Source organism: Bombus pascuorum, chromosome 8, assembly GCF_905332965.1.
Source record: "Bombus pascuorum chromosome 8, iyBomPasc1.1, whole genome shotgun sequence".
NCBI classification, from domain to species: domain Eukaryota; kingdom Metazoa; phylum Arthropoda; class Insecta; order Hymenoptera; family Apidae; genus Bombus; species Bombus pascuorum.
In genome coordinates, this window is record NC_083495.1 from 12,394,888 (window position 1) to 12,413,697 (window position 18,810).

The 18,810-nt window shown below is 34.7% G+C and overlaps 1 protein-coding gene across 1 annotated transcript in view; it reads left to right on the plus strand.

Annotated features, from left to right (window-relative positions):
- The first annotated feature begins 600 nt into the window (after positions 1-600).
- Positions 601-18,810, plus strand: part of LOC132909641 (carcinine transporter-like) — a 52,152-nt gene continuing 33,942 nt past the window's right edge. Inside the window, exon 1 of the mRNA XM_060964573.1 lies at positions 601-729. The gene's annotated coding sequence lies outside the window, so the exon portion shown is untranslated. The remainder of the gene's footprint in view (positions 730-18,810) is intronic.

Below are 18,810 nucleotides of genomic sequence, written 5' to 3' on the forward strand. Positions count from 1 at the left end.
AAGAATGACATCTTTTTATGTAGCATCGAATCTATTGAAAAATAGAATATTTTTATGACGCAGTAGAGATTTTTATTCAAAGCTTCTTTAGTTTCTCAAAAATGCATAAAATGTACGTTGCATAACCATCTATCAACCACGCGTAGTAAGTATATGGTAGATAGTAGCAACGATAATATGGAACAAGTTTACTATAGAAAATTAGATCTCCTCGTGGAGGATCAAGCGTTTTAAAAATCGGAATGCTTTCGGCATTCGTTGAATATTCTCATTGGAAGTCTTTTAGACTGCCCGCGAACGTTTAAAAATCCACACCGTCTAATAATCGACTGAAACCGACGAATAAGGAAGATCATAACTTTATCTTGAATTTTTCGATCGAAAGAAGAAAAAAAGCAAAGAAGGTGAACGTAACGAAGGAGAATAAAGAGGATAAGAAGCGCGTGCACGAGAATTACGCGAGCTTCGAAAGATCGTGGAGGGCATCGTTAATGACCCACTCTAAGTGGCGAAGAATTGCACGCTGGCACGCTCTCCACGTACCCTGATCGAATGCAGGGCCTCTAAAATGCTGAACTACGTCCGCAAGTTTTGTTATCGTTGCCAGAGCGAGGTGACAGAGCTTTAGTGCAAGGTTAGTCGGCGATGAGTGAAGTGGCAATCCTCTGCACGGCCATTGTTCTTCGGTAGCGGCTAGGACCTAGAAAGGACTTCATTCGAATTCCTGCCGTGAGTACATTGCTTCATCGGTACAGTTGCGGGAATATTTCTAAAAACGGACGTTCCTACGTGTCGATTTTGATTCCTTTCTAGAGACATCACTTACGTACGTAGCGAATCTTCTATATTTAGAGTTTGTTCAGACTATTTCTCATTGAGAATCTCTAAAGGAGTGAAAATGATATGGTGTCTTCCTCTCAAGGTTATCGGTTTTCTTTATCCTAGATCGGGTCGTTAAAAGTTTGTTTTAAATATTTTATGTAATGAATCTCGAGGGAAATGTTATCACTTTTACTTGCAGGCTTTTAGTATTCTTATTATGAAAGTTTAATATGTGCAAAAATATATGTATACATTATAAAAAAATGTTAAGCTAGTTACATCGAATTACTCGTAGTAATTTTTGTTTTGAAACGATAAATTCTCGATAAATTAAAACGATGTAAAAGTTTTCTGAGAGAACACAAAGTCCTGAGCTGACTTTCTCTTAAATTCTTGAATTTTATTACAAATGTTTGATCAATAGTGTAAATAATTATGATTGAAACGATATAACGAAAACCGTAATAATTTTGCCAATTGTAATGTAGAGATGAAAAATCGGCCTGTGTCATTTTAACAGATTTAGTAATCTTAATGTTGAAAGGGTGGTTTTTTATTTCTTTGTTTTAGCGGGGTAAATATAAGAGAACTGTAAGTCGTTAGCTTAGTGGAAGCACGTTTCGCAGAAATAATTAATGCATCTTTCATTCCATTGTATTAAACTGTGATTAATCGCGACGAACGTGCAATTAAGATGTGTACCGGAGAAAAATCTGCTGCATTTAGCTGCGTGAATTCGAGTTAATCCGAGGCAGCGGAGAAATAATCCTATCGATAAATAACACGTAATTTTGTCGTATCTTTCATGCCAGGAAACCTTGTCGATTTAAAAATTGTGATTTTCATAAGTGATAATAAATTTGTTTGTTTCCCATTAGAAAATCGATCAATTTTAAATTCTGAAAGAACGTGTTTCACAAATGATGAATTTTCGAAACAATAGTGACAAGATCTTTAATTTGATCTCTCAATAAAAAAATATATACTCTCATTATGTTCTTAACTTCGATCGGTTCACACGAATTTAATCTAACAATTTGTTACTTGGTTCGGAAATAAACCAAATTTTACATCTCACGATACAATATTTCAATTATTAATTTTTCATAGAGTTTCTTAACTTAAAAACCTAAAGGAACAGTGAAGAGATATCTTCAGTCCTATGTAATTAAAATAAAACACTACAAAATGCATTGTTACGGACGCTTCGAAAATTCAAAACAAAGTCCTCCACGTGAATAGAGATATAGCACACAAAGGATTAATCTTTCAATAATTTTCTAATAATATTTACGTATATTCGAAAATATTTCTAACAAATATAATATTAGCTTAGTAAAATTGTCTACAATTCCAAGAATACGTATTTCGGTGAAGATGGTCTCGCGTGAGAGAATTACCTGAATTTAGATACAAAACAGAAACGAAACAAAAATCCACGACGAATCACGTCTATTGTTCCAGCGAATGGAACTCGAAATCGAATTTGGATTGTTCGCCACGGCCACGATTTCCAGGTAAATCGATACATTCTGAAAAGCAAGGAAGCCCGTGGGACGGGACAACAAAAATAAATTGAGAAGATTAATTGCAATCACCACATAGGTCGGGTTACACCATTGTTTGACCGACGTCCCTCCTGAACTTCGAAACTGGGTTGCATAACGCGGTCGAGGCACGAGCTTAGCCCTGCATCGGGCTAAAATTTCATACATGCTCGCCAAAGAAAGCCCAGACCATGTTAATTATCATTTTCAACTATGAAAATTAACACGGCAACTTAGAATTGCACAGGACCGTCTCTGACCATCTATTAACACGACGTAACATTTCTTCTTCTAGGAAGAAATTCAGAAGAAAAGATGATCGTGTCTAAAAAAAAAAAAGAATGAAGAACACGACATTCAAATTTACGACCATAGAGAGTTTTCACCATAACGTTGCGTTTATACAACTTTTATGTATTATTTTGCTACGTGGTTCTTAATAAGTTAATTGGCGCCGTGATCAAGGGCACTCGTGAAGCAGAGTCGCGAGAATTCGAGACGTGGAGATCGTGGGAGTCAACGAATTTCTCGAGAGAAAAGTTTATTTGCTCGAGAGGAGATAAACTCTTAAACGACATGTAATTTCTTTTCTCTTGTATTTTCCTAGCGTTTCGTTTATTTTCCCTTCCCTTTGATAAAAAGTTACGATAGCTGACACGGCTCATTTTAATTTGAATTTCGTATCGATGAAAAGCACTTTGAAAAATCTGATTTTTAATTGACGTTTCTTCAAGATCGAAGAATATTAAATGGAGAACCTTTTAATTGAAAAGACGTTGGGTTTTTAAAATCACTGAGAAGGTTGTTTTAACTTCTGAAACTTTTCGGTCGGCATAGATCTTTGAAAAGTAGTTTTAATTGATACGCTTGTACTTCGCTTAGTACACTACACCACCTAGAATATTTTTAATTGGATTTTTTATTGCAAAAATTAATTAATATTAGGAAAGCTTTATTCTGCAACTGCATTCTCTTATACAAATATTTCTTCTTCATTTGCCTACCCACCTCATTCTACAAATATTTTATCCACGATAATTTTGTAGCTCACTCTCTTTTACAAACGAAATCCATTTATCACTCTATTCAATTATTTTACAAATTTCCATTTAATATTAAAAGGAAAAATATTTGATTCGTTATTTTCACGATTTATGCTAAGGATCGCGCTACATCAAAACTTTCAGTTCGTAATGTACGTCAATTTTAATGTCATCTGAAGGTTGGAATTATTCTGTATTCCTATCTCATTTAAAATTTAAACTCCACTCTGTAGCATTAATTTGCAGCAGAGACAGCGAATGTATGTAGTAGTCATCTTATCCGTATGCTACAGCGTTCAACGAATTTGCAACTCGTTAATCTAAGCGACACGCAACAAGTATTTTGTTTTAGCAGCATTGCCATTCGTTCCAACTTCATCTGAGCGAATGGAAAATCCACGTTCGATCAAAGGAAATATGGTACGCGAGTCGTTCAATTAATTGTTCTATTTATTGACAGTTTAATTAGTTTTCACTTTTTTTTATTTTCACCAAAAATTATGACAAATTACAGCCTCCTGTTCTAATGGATTTGAAAAAATTAGTAGTTTTATATACAATTTATATACAATGATAAAATGAGAATATTTTAACATTGATCGAACAAGCTTTCCTTTTAATCAGTAAAAATGACATCCTCGTGAAAAGTTATGACCATCGATATATTCTACCAATTCACGATATATTACGCGTCGTTAATAACGAATTAAAGAGCTCGTTTTCAAACATAGATCGTACAAAAATTGTTCATCAAGCGAATTTGACGAATCGCGAGGCAATTTCTTTTAATTGAAAAAAAAGAAACGCGAGGTCTTTTAATCCGAGAAGATTATTCGTACAGTTGTTGTAAAACGTCGAATAGATAAAAATTGTACGCGTCTTGTCTCAAGTTCTCATTAGTGCAGGTTGATTCGTGCAATTAAAAAAAGGGAAAAATAACTTTGCTACATTCAACGAAGCAGCTTTCGTCGTATTAAAAGTTTTAGGGTTGTTTTATAATTATGAGCCGGGGTTTGCGACAACGCGACTCAGTTTACGATAGTTCGTCGCAGTTGGCAATACTTAAGCAACGCGCGCAATAACAGACGATGAAGAATAGTCGTGCAAAAAAGCGAATGATTTATTATAACGCATGTCGTCATTGATCTGGAAACTCATTAAACGAGAGGATTACGGCCATATTCGTGGGTTGTACCGGCGACGAATATAAAGCGACAAATTCCGTGGATAGGTTCGACAACGTCGACCACTTGGACACAATACTCCTTGATTATCCGTGTGATTTTATTCGTGGGCGTCGAATTTCCACGAAAATTCGAAACTGTATGCCACGGTTTCGTAAACCGGTGTTCCATCGCGAAAGTGCTGGATGAAACTGAGTATACAACGTTCAATTCGCGCAATTCTCTTCAATTGACATCATTCCGCCCTGTGCCGCACGACGTTTACGTCACGTTTCGAAGAATTTGACATAGGAAGGCGCGAACACCATAAATCAATTGTTCGACAGGCGATCGATCGATTTTAAAGTAAGCTTAAACGTTGTTAGATGAACGGCGTCAAGTGAGTTGGCCGTCGTGTCGTCTGCCGGAAATCGAGCTGGCGACACCAGTTTCGCGCTTGTCACGCGCAAGTGTTAGATTGTTTTAAATGGCATGACGCGGATGACACTTCTGTAATTGTTAAAATTGTTGATTCTTGTCTTTGAGATAACTCGCAAAGTATTGTAAAAGATAACCTATTGTCAAGAGGAATTTCTCAGGAGTTCGATGGTTCGTTAAGAGGTTCAAGTTGTGCGATTTAGTATTGTTAAACACTGTATTGTGCAACTATTTGCACGTTCGTAACGTGTATTGATAAATCTAAATGGCGTGAAGCGAACTGTACTAAATGGCGTAATTGCTAAAATTGTTGGTTTTTGCCTTTGCGATAACTTTGAAAGCTTCCGTGGAAGATAGCGTATCGTCGAGGTCCGAAGTTGTTTCAAAAGTTCGCCGGTTTTATTTCAACTCGTGTATTTTAGGATTTTTACGTCGCTTTATGCAACTATTTCGACTTTCATAATGTGTATTGATAAATTTAAATGTCGTGATGCGAATGGTATTAAATATTATAATTGTTAAAATTGTTGATTCTTTCCTCGTTTAATGACTTTAAAAAGCTTCTATAAATGCTAGCGTATTATCAAAGTTTCTCAAAAAGTCGGAGTTTTCTTGATGATTCAAACTGTGTGGTTTAGAATTCTAAAACATTGGATATTTCCTATTTTGAAACAATTTATAGCTGCGTTTTACGTTTAAGATATTCTGAATCTTCATTTTTATTACAGATTGTATCGTTATGCTGTTATATCTTTAAATTATAAGACCGTATCTTCAAGACTGATTATTAATCATCTTAGAATCCCACGATTCGATCCTTCGACTTTTAAATTACGTTACGATATCAAATCATATTACACGGTAATAAATTTGACCAACTTGTTGAAATAGCTTGTACTCTGCGCAAATCAAAATCGTATTATCACTAAATTGATATACAGCGAAGTTACTGTACGTCATAGCAACTTTTCAAATCGATCGAAAATCAAAAACGATGCGGTTCGTATCGCGGCAATAGTATACCGTGTGTCACAAATATGAAGGTCTTGTAGTAATTACTGAAAACTGTGGAAAAATATATATTACGATATTTATATGTTATTAATATTATAATATTGCGAAGATATTCGTTGTTGCAATTTAATTACATTACGGTTGAGTAAATTAAGCTCATTAAATGTCTGTACAAGAAGAGACAAAATTACATTTTAAATTAAGAACATCGATTTTAAAAATCTCTCGATATTTGTTATTTCTTTTTTTTCTCTTAAACATTATAGATCTTTAACTACAGCGCTTTGCAATTTAGTACAGTCAAGTTTAATAATTTTGCAGAAATCCTAAAATAGAAAACCGCGAATTACAAATATTAAACCTTAATCGTTTCCTAGGATTAATTCAAATAAATCCAGGAAATTCCTCGGAGTCATTGATAATTGTTTTACCTGGTAGTAAGTACTTTAATTATGAAAAAACGTTACATTACATCGACGACTGTTAATGCGTTAACTGAATTATCGTTTATAGACTAGTAAATTAAGTCTCCCTACATAGAAATACAAAATTAGATTTCACGTTAAAAGCATTGATTTTAGAATCTGTATTGGTCGATCTTATAATTCTACGCCTGTACGAAATTCTGGCAACGCTATATCGGAGAACGGAATGCCATAGCCATCGGAATAAGGAAAAATACAGTTTAAATTATTAATATCAGAACTACTTTAAGTAAGTTCAGCTTTGCTTCTGAATAATCATGGTTTTCCCATGCTGAAAAATGATCGAGGAACATGAATAGTAAATAACCATTTCTTAGAATTAAATGAGTTTCTATATTTCATTTTCGTAATATGAAATTTTACCAAATACCAAAATTAATAAACTAGTATGATATAATAAATACAATGTTATATTAAATTAATATATTAATAATTACAATGCTAAATGTATTTCGAAATTATTTCTTATTCCCCTTAACAAAATCCTTGCATCTACCATGTTTTTGCAACAGCCTGTATATACAAGGTGTCTCGTCTTGATCGAGCCAAGCAAATATCTCTTAAACCGTAAATTATTCGAAAAAAAGTGTTTCTTCGAAAAATACGTAGCTTCGAGATCTCAAGGTGACCTTCGTTTATTCAAATGGATTTCTACATACATTTTTTTATACGCTAATCGATGGATTTTTTAATTCCCTACAAACCAGTATTAGAGTACTTCAATGGAAAAATGATTAGTTCAAAAGGTATTCCAGCTTCAACCTTGTAAAACTTATCGCATGAAAGACAAGGAAAGATAACACAGCGCACTTACGTTTATATGTTTCTTGTCCTCCACAGACTCAATTTTAGTGAAATTAACACTAAGATATCTTTTAAACTAAGAATTTTCAGATCCAACTACCTCAATACTTTTCCGTAGAGAATTAAAAAGTGTATCGGATGGTGTATAAAAGATAAAACGTATAATTCAATTGGAAGAAACAAGTCATCTTAGGATCTCGTAAACGCTTCCACTTAGACAAATCTAATTGGACGTCACAAGATGGGCCAATTGAAACCGTACAATTTTATTGTACGCTCTTTCTCGAATTACGTATAGTTTAGGATATATGTTTGCGTGAAGGGATCGAAATGAGACACCATGTATATTAATACATTCCAGACTCATTATCGCGAAATTGCGTTTCCCTTTGACTTTTTCGAGTTTCCGGGACGCGACAGCACGTTCCATTCAACCGCAATTCGCGTACTCGCTTACAATTAGTCAGGGTCGCGATACTCGCGAGTTCCACTCGCGCGATTAGTCATAATGGCCATTATTTTATTGTGTAACAGCTTTTTCCCTCGTTGCTTGCCAATCGAATTGCCTGTTACCGAGAGGCACTACTCGACACGCCCGCGTCTTTAAACGTTAAATACCTTGAATATTAATGCCAGCGACGTCTGATATAGTCCATTTTACCGATGATGAAATCCACTCGATCACTAGGGAAAAACACGGCGTAACGAGGGCGTATGCACACGAAACGTGGATCATTTGCTCCGCACGATCGATCATGCTAATGTAACGAATATAACAAATCGTTACGATAGCTTCTACTCTTGGAAGAAAGAATAGAAATACCAGCAGGCGCTGGGAAAATGACAAATGTACAGTCGTTTCCAAGTAATCCGTATGTCTTGAAAACATTGACATTCTTTGCTTAAATAAAGCATCTAGGAGTCACTCTGAGAAGCTGAACCGATCAATTTCGATGTTTGAAAAGTTTTTAATTTTATGTATCAATATATATAGACAACGTTCATTTCACAGAAATGGAACGATTAATTAACTTCGATAGAATTGGCCAGTTTTATTTCTATATCGTAGTTACTTTTTGTTTTATTACGCAAGAATAAAACAGTTATGTTAATCGTTTTGTTACGAAATACGTTAACTCTACGCTGAACATTTATAACATTTTATATCCGAGTAAAAATGGCCTTTCTATTACTAAAGACTTTTGTATGGGAATGTAGATGCTGAAAAATGTCAGCTCTAAAGTACAGAGAAAAGATTTATATATAAAATTCAGCATAAACCGGAAACGTCACTTCAAGACGCGTAAATGTGCCAATGTATCATTCATCAAGGTAGAAAAGGAGACGTCGAAATTATTAATAGACTAAATTAAGATAAATCTGTTGAATGGTTTAATCGAGAAACAATGGAATACACAATAGAATTCTTACAGAAATACATAATAACAGAGTAGTGATACATCAACATCATGGCTGTCAACCAATCTCAGGTGTGCGTTATTACGTTGACCCTGGCCACGGATTAGTTAACACCTTGATGGTGACGTTATTAATTGACGTGGCTTTTACTTTCTGAATGATATACAGTTTTATGCGACGCTTCCTATTTCAGCAGATTGAATTTCAACTGTAGGAAGAGAAGGAGAGAAACTGGGGAATCATAAATTCTCGTTTCATTATTAAAATCTAAATATCACGTGATAAGTTTTATATTAATTTCACATTTTATATCTCCGAAATATAAATATCATAAAATCACACAAAACAAAAATGTTATCAATGCAGATATAAAACGTAGAATATTCGGCTTACCTTTTCAATTTAGTTTTCATCAAAAATAGATTGCGGATTTTTATGTAAATTCATACTTTTATTAATATAGTTGAAAAAAATGGAACCTCTTTGGACAATTATTTTTTCGATAGATATTATAACGAGTACTATAGTTTGAACTTATTCATATATTTTTGCTTATGTTTCGCGTTTAAATCTCCCATAAGTGCATAAAAAGTTGCATACTAGTCAAAAATTGAATGGTCACACATTTTGGTCAAATTTGAGTTAAAAGTAAAATATGGTTCTACAGTGTTTGTAAATTATTTCAGTACGCACGGGTTGCAGATATTGCGATCAAAAGGCGATTTAATGTTAAACACAAGAAGCACATTAGGTGCTCGAAACTTGTGGAACAGCGTAGCTTAAAAACCTCTTTATCTCGACATGCGCTAAATGTGTTTTAGATCTTTACCGACGGTTTCCATTCGATTAGAAACGTAGAGTGAGAAACAAAACTCCAGAGAGTACAAACGTCCCTTCCATAGGTAGAAAAAATAAAGAATCACCTCCATCCAACGTACATAACATCCGTACGTAGGTCGATAAAAGTCCAGCATTTCTTTCCGATAAGAGAAAGCAAGCTATTCTCGCGAGACTTAAAATTCGACGTACTAAACTGACACACTCTCGTAACTTTATCCTATTCGTAGATGATAATCTTTTTAATCGTAGCAACGTTAATGCATGAAAACTAAATTAAATTAAGAAGTAAATTCGGTTTGCCAAATGAGATGCAGACATGTCTAAATCAGAAGCATTGAAAATCATTGCGAAAATCTTCTTTATCTTCTCAAAGATATTAATCTGTATCAGCAATTATGATATCGTAAGCTACCTACTTAATTCTAACATACACTGTATCGTATTAAAATGTATAGATACCGTTGTTTAAGTTTCTAACTTGCCTTATTGCACTCTACGCTTTGCTTTTTGTTATGTATTTTATTAATCGCGGTAGCTACCTAATGGCGGACCATAAAAATCATGAAAAAGATAAAGAAATAAGTAAATAAGGAAGAATAGAGCATCGGCTATTAGTAAACCCTACTCGACGACAGAAGCACGTTTTCTTCGTTTCACGGTGCCGCGAAAACGAAAGAAAAAACGCGGCCAACAGAGCGAAGGCAGAGAATCGGAAGCCAGGGGCAGAATTAAGAGGAACGCCGTTGGCTGTTTACAGTGAATACCGGTCGCGATAAATCCAGCCTCCGGTACACTCGAAATTGCTTTTCGAGGGTCGCCTCGCAACGGATGCAATTAAAGAGGATCACTGTACGCTCGTAATAAAATCTCCAAGTTCCAGCGCGCTTCCGGGATGAAAGAATCGGCTGCCTCCGCGGTGCGACGCTATTCCCGGCCGTGCAAAAAGTTCCCTTGAAAGCGCACACTCCTCGTAACGAGCTTCTGCTAATTTTTTTAATTAATTCAGGATCGAATAGGTATCGATTAGAATCGCGATCTATATTTACGCGTTTCGATGAAATACAAATTATTAACACGAAAACTCTTTCGTATTGGGTTCGAATAACATATAACGAGGATTGAAACGAGCAGAATGTTTAATTAGGGTTGATTGAAAAATTGGAGTTAATTGAAAAATTTAACTTACGTTTTTACGAAGCTTCAAGGCTGCTGTGTATTCTTTAGGTTGTAAAATTTATAGTTTGTACAATTATGATTTGTACAAATTATGCAGTTATATTGTTACAATATGGAACACCGATAATGTAATGTAAAACCTATCTATAAATTACAGTAATGCAATTTTATATTGAATATGTATGATATTGTAGTTATACAAATTAATGAGCAGTAAATGATAAACAAATTATTGATAAATCACAACAGAAGACCTTAATAAAAAAGGCGTGTAAGTGCAGTTATTCAAGAAGATGATAAAAACGCTCGTACAATTCCAACGCTAAATGAAAAGACAGTTTTAATAGCATGAAAGTATAACTGCACTTACACATTTCAAAAATATTAATTAATTTTAATATACCGTTTTTGAACACGTAACATCAAAATCACGAAATCTATCATGATGCATCTGCCACATTATGTTCAGTTATGTTTCCTGTACTTCTCACGGAAATTACATTACGAAATAAGGTTCGACTACGTCTAAATTTAATCTTAATTTTTTTATTTTTTTAAATTTGCTAAAAATCTCGTGTTATTTATAGTTCATTAAAAAGGTTTCGTATTATATTCATATATTCGTACAAATTGATGGGAGAATTTTAATTAACGACGGCCTGCGTCCATCAAGGCAAGTGGAATTAAACTTGATCTTGTAATGAAAGTCTGTCAGTTGCACTCTGTGTTTAAACGGTTCGAAGGTATTTCGTGTTTCTTCTAGAAAATTGAGAACCACAATGTTATACAGATTGTGAAGCTGTTCGCAAGAGATACGAAAAGTTATGAAGATGGCTACTCGAAAGTTCCCATTAGCCTACTTCAACCGAGTGCATCGCCCTCAACGACAACGACACTTATACTCACGAGTCTCCACCAAAATATGCAAACTACCCCTGCGAGAGGTATTTTTCTTTTCTTTTGATAAAAACAAAACTGTATAATAAGCGATACAGAACTTTGCAAGTATAATCACATAAAATCAAGCGGCGTTAGGTAAAAGTACTTTGGTAAACTTGTTATGAATATCGTAACTTTGATCTTCAAAATATCGTAAATTATACCATCAACCCTTAACGCATACCAAGATAGGACAAGCGATGTCTTCTTATCAAGAAGGCTATTATCATTCTCGAAAAACTGTACGATCTTTTTAATAGTTCTATCGATTAGCATTAATATATTCTTTTTTAGAAGAATATTATACAATATCGCGGAACATTTTACACGAAGGATTTTATTAAAGTAAAAGGTACGTTAAAATAGAATTACACTCTGACCAGAAACTATTAACAGTCACTGTGTACGTTATCATTTCGTAAAAGCACGTTATAATTAAATTTTATTAAAACGATAATACCATTAAACAGCTTCGAGGCAAATACTAAAAGTATCGGATAAACGTTTTTTCATCCAGCAAAAAATTCAACAAGAAAGTACTACAAAATGGTAAAAAACCTCTAAAATCCTTTAATACGTCAAGAAGTTGGCGTTTGAGTCTAAAGTGGAGATAAAAAAATGCATGAAGAGGCGAAAGTTCAAGAGATCGTTTTAAGCGTCTTAAGAAAATTATAGCCCGGAAAGGTGGAACGTTGAAAAAGTAAATTCGAGAAACAGAATATTATGTGGAGGTTGTTTTATTGGGAATACGCATAAAGGAGCGCAACCATCGCTGAATGAACGCTTTCTACATACGAAACGGTTGTGTGCTGAACAAACATCGGACCAATCTCGGTTCACTTCTTCCCTCGCGGCCTGCTTTCACGAATCTCCATCCCTGAAACCATCCTTTCATCCCTCGTGATCGTCGTTTTTTCGATGCTTCTCTCGTATGATCGAAAGTAAAGGAAAAGAAAAGAATTAGAGCGATGTTCATCGATTAGGGACGAAGGGAGAGAAAGCAAACAACAGTGAAATAGCAAGCAGAGAATTTTTTAGGCTTTTTTGCGGTCTTTGACCATTTTTGATAAGAGAAGTGTAACTGGAAGTCCGTTTTACTACGGAGGACAGAACTATGAAATGTAAATAAATAAATAAAATAACTTTAGAATCTTCGATTTTTAATGATCTAAAAATTTCTGATTTTTAATAATTTTAGGATCTTTAAGAGAAGATTAATCTTAATAATTTTGGAATCTCTGGTCAATTTTCATAATTTCATCGACCGATTAAAATGATTTTTGATTCCAAAAATTAGAGTTTCGCGTGAAATCTATTTTTATCAATATCCATAGTTTTTAACAACGAAAGACGAGATTTAGCACAAAACAATTTTTGTACCATCGCACCAGTGTGAAGTTTTAAGCTTGGATACTGTGTACCTGGAAAAGTAAGTCGAATGCAGAACGTAAAAACGCGTAAAATAGGTTTGAAGTAGAGAAAATGAGGTTTGTAGAATTGCAAAGTGCTGTACCCAGCGAGATTTTTTATTCAAACGAAGCACTTTGCGGTCGAAAGTTTTACGAATTCTAAAGCGATGAAAGCAACAGGTCTCCTACTAAATGTTTCATATTTTTAACTAATTGTTAAGAATTTTAAACGGATGAGATAACCTCGTTAAAGACTGCAGAGGAAGTTTGTCCTCTCGCATATAAAACGAATCTGATCTTTCGGTTTAAATCTTCTTCTTTGCAAATCAATTAAAAATTCTTTCAAATAAAAGCTACTTATACTTATGTAAATCATTATGAATTTATAAATATATTAAATTTGTGGACAGACACGAAGGCTTAAAATAAAATAAACTGCCTTGAATAATTTACGTGTAATAACAGCTGGACAAACCTTTAATTCTGCGGTTGACGAGGAAAAAAACGAAAAATTATTATCGCGGAAAGCGTATGAATATAAACTTGTTGATTCGACAAACGCAACAACGATGAGCCTTTGCGTCATCCTTATGCGAATACAATTGATTAAACTGAAAGAAGCTTTCAACACGTTGAATGCTAATTTAACAGGGATTACCCGTAACGCCATAATGAATTTTTTATTATGCGATACATGTAATGGTGAAATATTATAAGTCTATATTTCATGTATAAATAAAACTATTTTTATATGTTTTATACTGCATTAATTTCGTCACATTGTAGTAACTATGGTAATAATAAACAATTGACATTTGTTCAAATTATGTATTCCTACTAATCTTGGCACACCGGTTACCGGTGGCCCCCATGACGCTACCGACAAGTTGAGTGTCGATGACCGATGACCCCCGTGGCATTCAACGTGCTAAAATGAACGCGGTTCAGATCAGTCCTTGAGAAACTAGGTGATTCTCGTTAACAATAGCATCGTGACAGAAAAGTAATTTCAGATGTAAAATATCTGAATAATTTTGAGACAGAATACTCCAAACTTTTTAGGTAGAATGCTCTAAAATTATAGATAGGCGAAGTTTAACAGCTTAGGTGTTAAATGCTGTGAAAAATTTTAATAGAATAAAATTCTCTAAAATATAATAACCTAAGTCCAAACAAAACATTTATGAGTCATTCGCGATTCGATGACGTTAATTAAGCGTTACATGCTATATCCAATGAAATTAAAACGAAGTACTGTATAATTAATTTCATCGTAAATTATTAAACAAAAACTGAAGAATTTCGATCTTCTCCTTCCATCGTTTTTGAAAGCAGAAAAGAAACAAATTATTAAAAATTCCTATTGCTTTAATCGAATTACGTTTACCGAGCATCTAAATATTTTTTCCCCGACGAAAATCATAATTCACAATGGAAATATTGTAAACACGATATTATGTTCATGTAATTATAAACTCGAGTAGGTACATGATTTATTGTAACGTAAAACCGGACACTAACGATGATCGAGCATAATTCCCTTTCGCATAATTACTCGAGTTCTCTAATAAACGTTCACTAAATCAACCAAGGTTGCTCGTTCGATTAAAACGAAAAACCATTCGAATAAATAGTCTGAAGGTTTAAAAAGCGGATCGAGAGGCAAGTTATATCAAGGTTTCCACGAAAAGAACCTACAAATGCCGCTAATAATCGTTGAGAACGAATCACCAAGCAAACCTAACGCGTTTGCCGATCGTGTTACGATAATGACGCGCTACGTCAAACCATTTCGATCTTAGATTTAAGCGAAGTTTTTTCTTCCTGATCTTATATTCGTCTATCGTTATATTGATTCTGGATAATGGAAAAAGTCACGGAGCTGTGACCAATGGAAACTTGTTAACACGTTACGAGAATTCTTCTTATTCTTTCGTCCTATTAAAGGTGGATCAGCGAGTATTGATCGATGAAATAACGTAATAGATGCAGATGGAGTTTCACTGAAGGATCGTATAGCACTGTCGTCTAGTTGATACTTCCATGGACCAGGCGTTATAGTTTGACGTAAAACCCGACTCATTACTTCCATCGAACCACGTTTACCGCATCGTGCAACTATTTCCCTGGAACTGGGCCATTTATCGCCGGTACTCGTTAAGGAAACACTTCCTGTCCTTGGCTAAGCCGATCGTAGAACGCCTCGTGAATGCTTCGTGATATTTTCGGAAATTCTAGGGAATTTGAGGTCACTTGTAATAGTTGTTCGTGACGTTACACGTCTAATACGTGGTTCTTGTTTAGGCACGGATTGATATAATGCGGCGATTTTCAAATTTTGCTCAACCTACCGCGCGCCTAAACTAATTATCCAGCAAAATTTTGCTAAGATTCTACTGAAATTCTGATACGTTAAAAAATATATTATATTTGATTTAATGTAGACCATATGCCACACAGCTATCGATATGTTTATTTTCTTTAACGCGTTCAATTTTTATATATTTTGCTTTGGAAGACAGATTGATATATACGAGGTAGGTAATATTTATTCTTTGCAAGGTGTTATTTTGTATTGGCATTGTTGAAGGAACTCCCACTTACAGAAAAATTCTACATCTGCTCTACTGTTTAGTCTTCCTGAACTTCGAAGCTATTAAGCATTATCTAGTATTAAATCAATTCGAAGGGCCTTTCAGACCCATAGCCTTTTCTGGAATATGCCTTGTATAGATGGTGCAGCGAGATGTAGACAGACCGGTTTTTCGGAATTATAAATACCATAGGCCCATGGCTTCGGGGCTCTATTGTAATGTCACGCTATCAGCGTGTAGATCTGGTTTAGCATGCACTGAATTTATACTTATACCTACACTTATACACAAATATTTTTCTGTTACACATTCATCCACGCGTTCTTTTAACAGATAACCTCAACAGGCACAATTTTTCTCTAACGATGTTATTTAAATCGCTCACGTTGTTGACAATTTTTTAATCTGTGAAATTCCTGTTTTAACCATTTTGAAAAATTCAATTTATTTTACCTAGTTGGTCACCGATGACCACCGTGGCAGGTAACGTGTTAACGTCGCGAAAAATTAAATTAAAGCAAAATCGTGAAAACACTGTAAATTGCCACCGATAAAAATTCAAAAATAAATGTACGAAAAAAATATCGGTCTTTTAAAATCAACGCTTAAAATACATGTACAAATCTCAAAAAGTAATTTCCACGGTTTTCTCCAAGAACTAATAGAAACAGCAACACTACTTCCCTTCCAAAATCCAATCGATTCGAACTCATCAACTTTCAAACCCCATCTTAGATTGCCTTGGAAAAAAAAGCAAAAAAAAAATCATTTTCTTCAAGCAATTCAGCAAGGTTAGCCCACGAAGGGAAGCTCAAGATAAAGTGTTTCTCCCTGGAGGGAAGGTAAATCGTGACGACGGGCCTCCGGCCGCGTCAACGATGACACGTTCACATTTCCAGCACGTAATGTTTGCCTCTCACCTGACTACAACGCTTCATCGTCCATCTTTGTTGATGTCTCGAGAAGAAGTTTAGATCGATTAATATTATTATTGTTATTGTTATTATTGTTGCCGTTGTTCTTGTTGATGTTGTTATTGTTGTTGTCCTTATTGTTCTTGTTGTTCTTGTTGTCCTCGTTGTCCTTGTTGTTTTGTTGTCCTTGTTGTTTTGTTGTCCTTGTTGTTTTGTTGTCCTTGTTGTTTTGTTATCCTTGTTGTTCTTATTGTTCTTGCTGTTCTTGTTGTCCTTGTTGTTCTTGTTGTTCCTGTTTTCCTTGTTGCTCTTGTTGTTCTCGTTCTTGTTCTTGTTCTTGTTGTTGTTATTAGTATTTATATAATTTTGTAACGTCTCATAGAGAATCTTTTGAGTGCCATGAAACATTACAGACGATGCACAGGGCCCGAGTCTAAGATTTGTAGCCTTGATAACCGACCTCATGAATTATTGATGAGACATTTGAATTCATTTGAATGGCACGGCACGAAATCGCGAAGAAATCTCCGAGTATCGACGAGAAGATATCATCGCCTGACCTATCGTCATCCTCGTGCGATTCGTGAACTTGCATCTCATTTTTCTCTGCCTCTTTTTGTCAGTTAATGCTATTGAAACTGTTGTGCGATCGATTCTCTGCTAATTTTGGGAAAGGGTTTACTTTTTCTTTGACTTTGGTCTTTGCTGGACTTCATCAGCGAATCTGTTTCGCTTTTAGTGGGCGTAAGAAATAATTTTTAATGTTTTAAATATGGAATTATTTGAATAATCCTTCAGCTGGGAATTATTTTAATAATTCTTCAGGTAAGATTATTTTAATGATTTTTTCAAGGGTTGGAGTAATTTCAATAGTTTCCCAAAAGACATTTTTCTATTTCAAGATCGTTGAACGTTATATGGAATATTTTATACGATTGCTAGCGATTCCTGAACTTTCATGCTATTTCCTTCTTCTTCTTCTTTCTCTTGCGGATTACATCATTGGAACTTTCGTGAGATCGATTCTTCGCTATATGTTGACTCGTGTGTAACTTTTTCTTTATTCTTTCTAAACTTGGTTATTGAATCTTTTCTTGTCTTAATGGATATAAGAAAGAAGTTAAGTAATGTCAGTAATCTCTTGTATGAGGGATACCAATACATCCTGTTATTAGACTTTCATTATTTAGAAGAATGAACAAAAATAAGAAAAAAATAATATTAGCTCAGAAAGAAGATGTATCGATGTCTCAAGTCGTGTTATATACCATGATTCAAGAAATGAACAAATGTTATATAAATCACGCGAGCTAAGGAGAGCTGTATAATTCTAAAGATATTAAAAATCGTAATTTTCCTCAAACCGCCCTGCAATTATTTCATTTAAAAGCTAATTAAATTATACACGCTAGTTATTACTAATACACACGATCGCTCACGGCAATTATATCTTTCAAGTTACGACGAAATGAAAAATTGTTTCAACCTGATAGACTCTATTTAACTATTCGCAAGTTAATGAAAATATTTCCGCCGAGACTTGTTTACAATATCGATTACGATAATTCCCCATGATTATGAAAAGAAAACATCGTGTCTCTGTCTCTCTTCCGGCCTCCTGTTCCACGTTCGCGATCGTTTTTTTCACATCGTACCTGGAAAAAATCGTCGATGCTACGAATAACCGATTTTTTTTCCTCTTTCGTGTAATATCAATCTACGAGCCAGCTGAGCGTGTCCAGCTCGATATTTTCAAGGATACCTGGCTGAAAACCCATAGCAGTAGGTAATAAATTGAATTACAACCACCGAAAATCGTAGAAACCGAGCCCGAAGAGCTATCTGACGTCCACCGGTGGAACCCACCGAGAAACGGTCGACAAGCTTCAGGAACGTGGCCAGACGAAGCTTGTTTGATCAACAATAAGAGTCCCGAAAATTGATCATGGACGAAGGGAAAATAATTAATGTACAATATATCCAGTTAAAATTACATACGCCATGGTTCACGTCTAGCTATTAAAAATGTGATGGCAATATGGGGGAATATTTTTTGTACGAAAAATTGACAGAGGAGCTCTAACAGAGTATTTGAATTTTTTGTCTCGCCGTTAATTATCGTTTATATGGATTTCGTAAAAAATTCAAACGTTCTATAATTAAGAAAATAAATTGCAATTAATACACGTTTAACGTGATATTA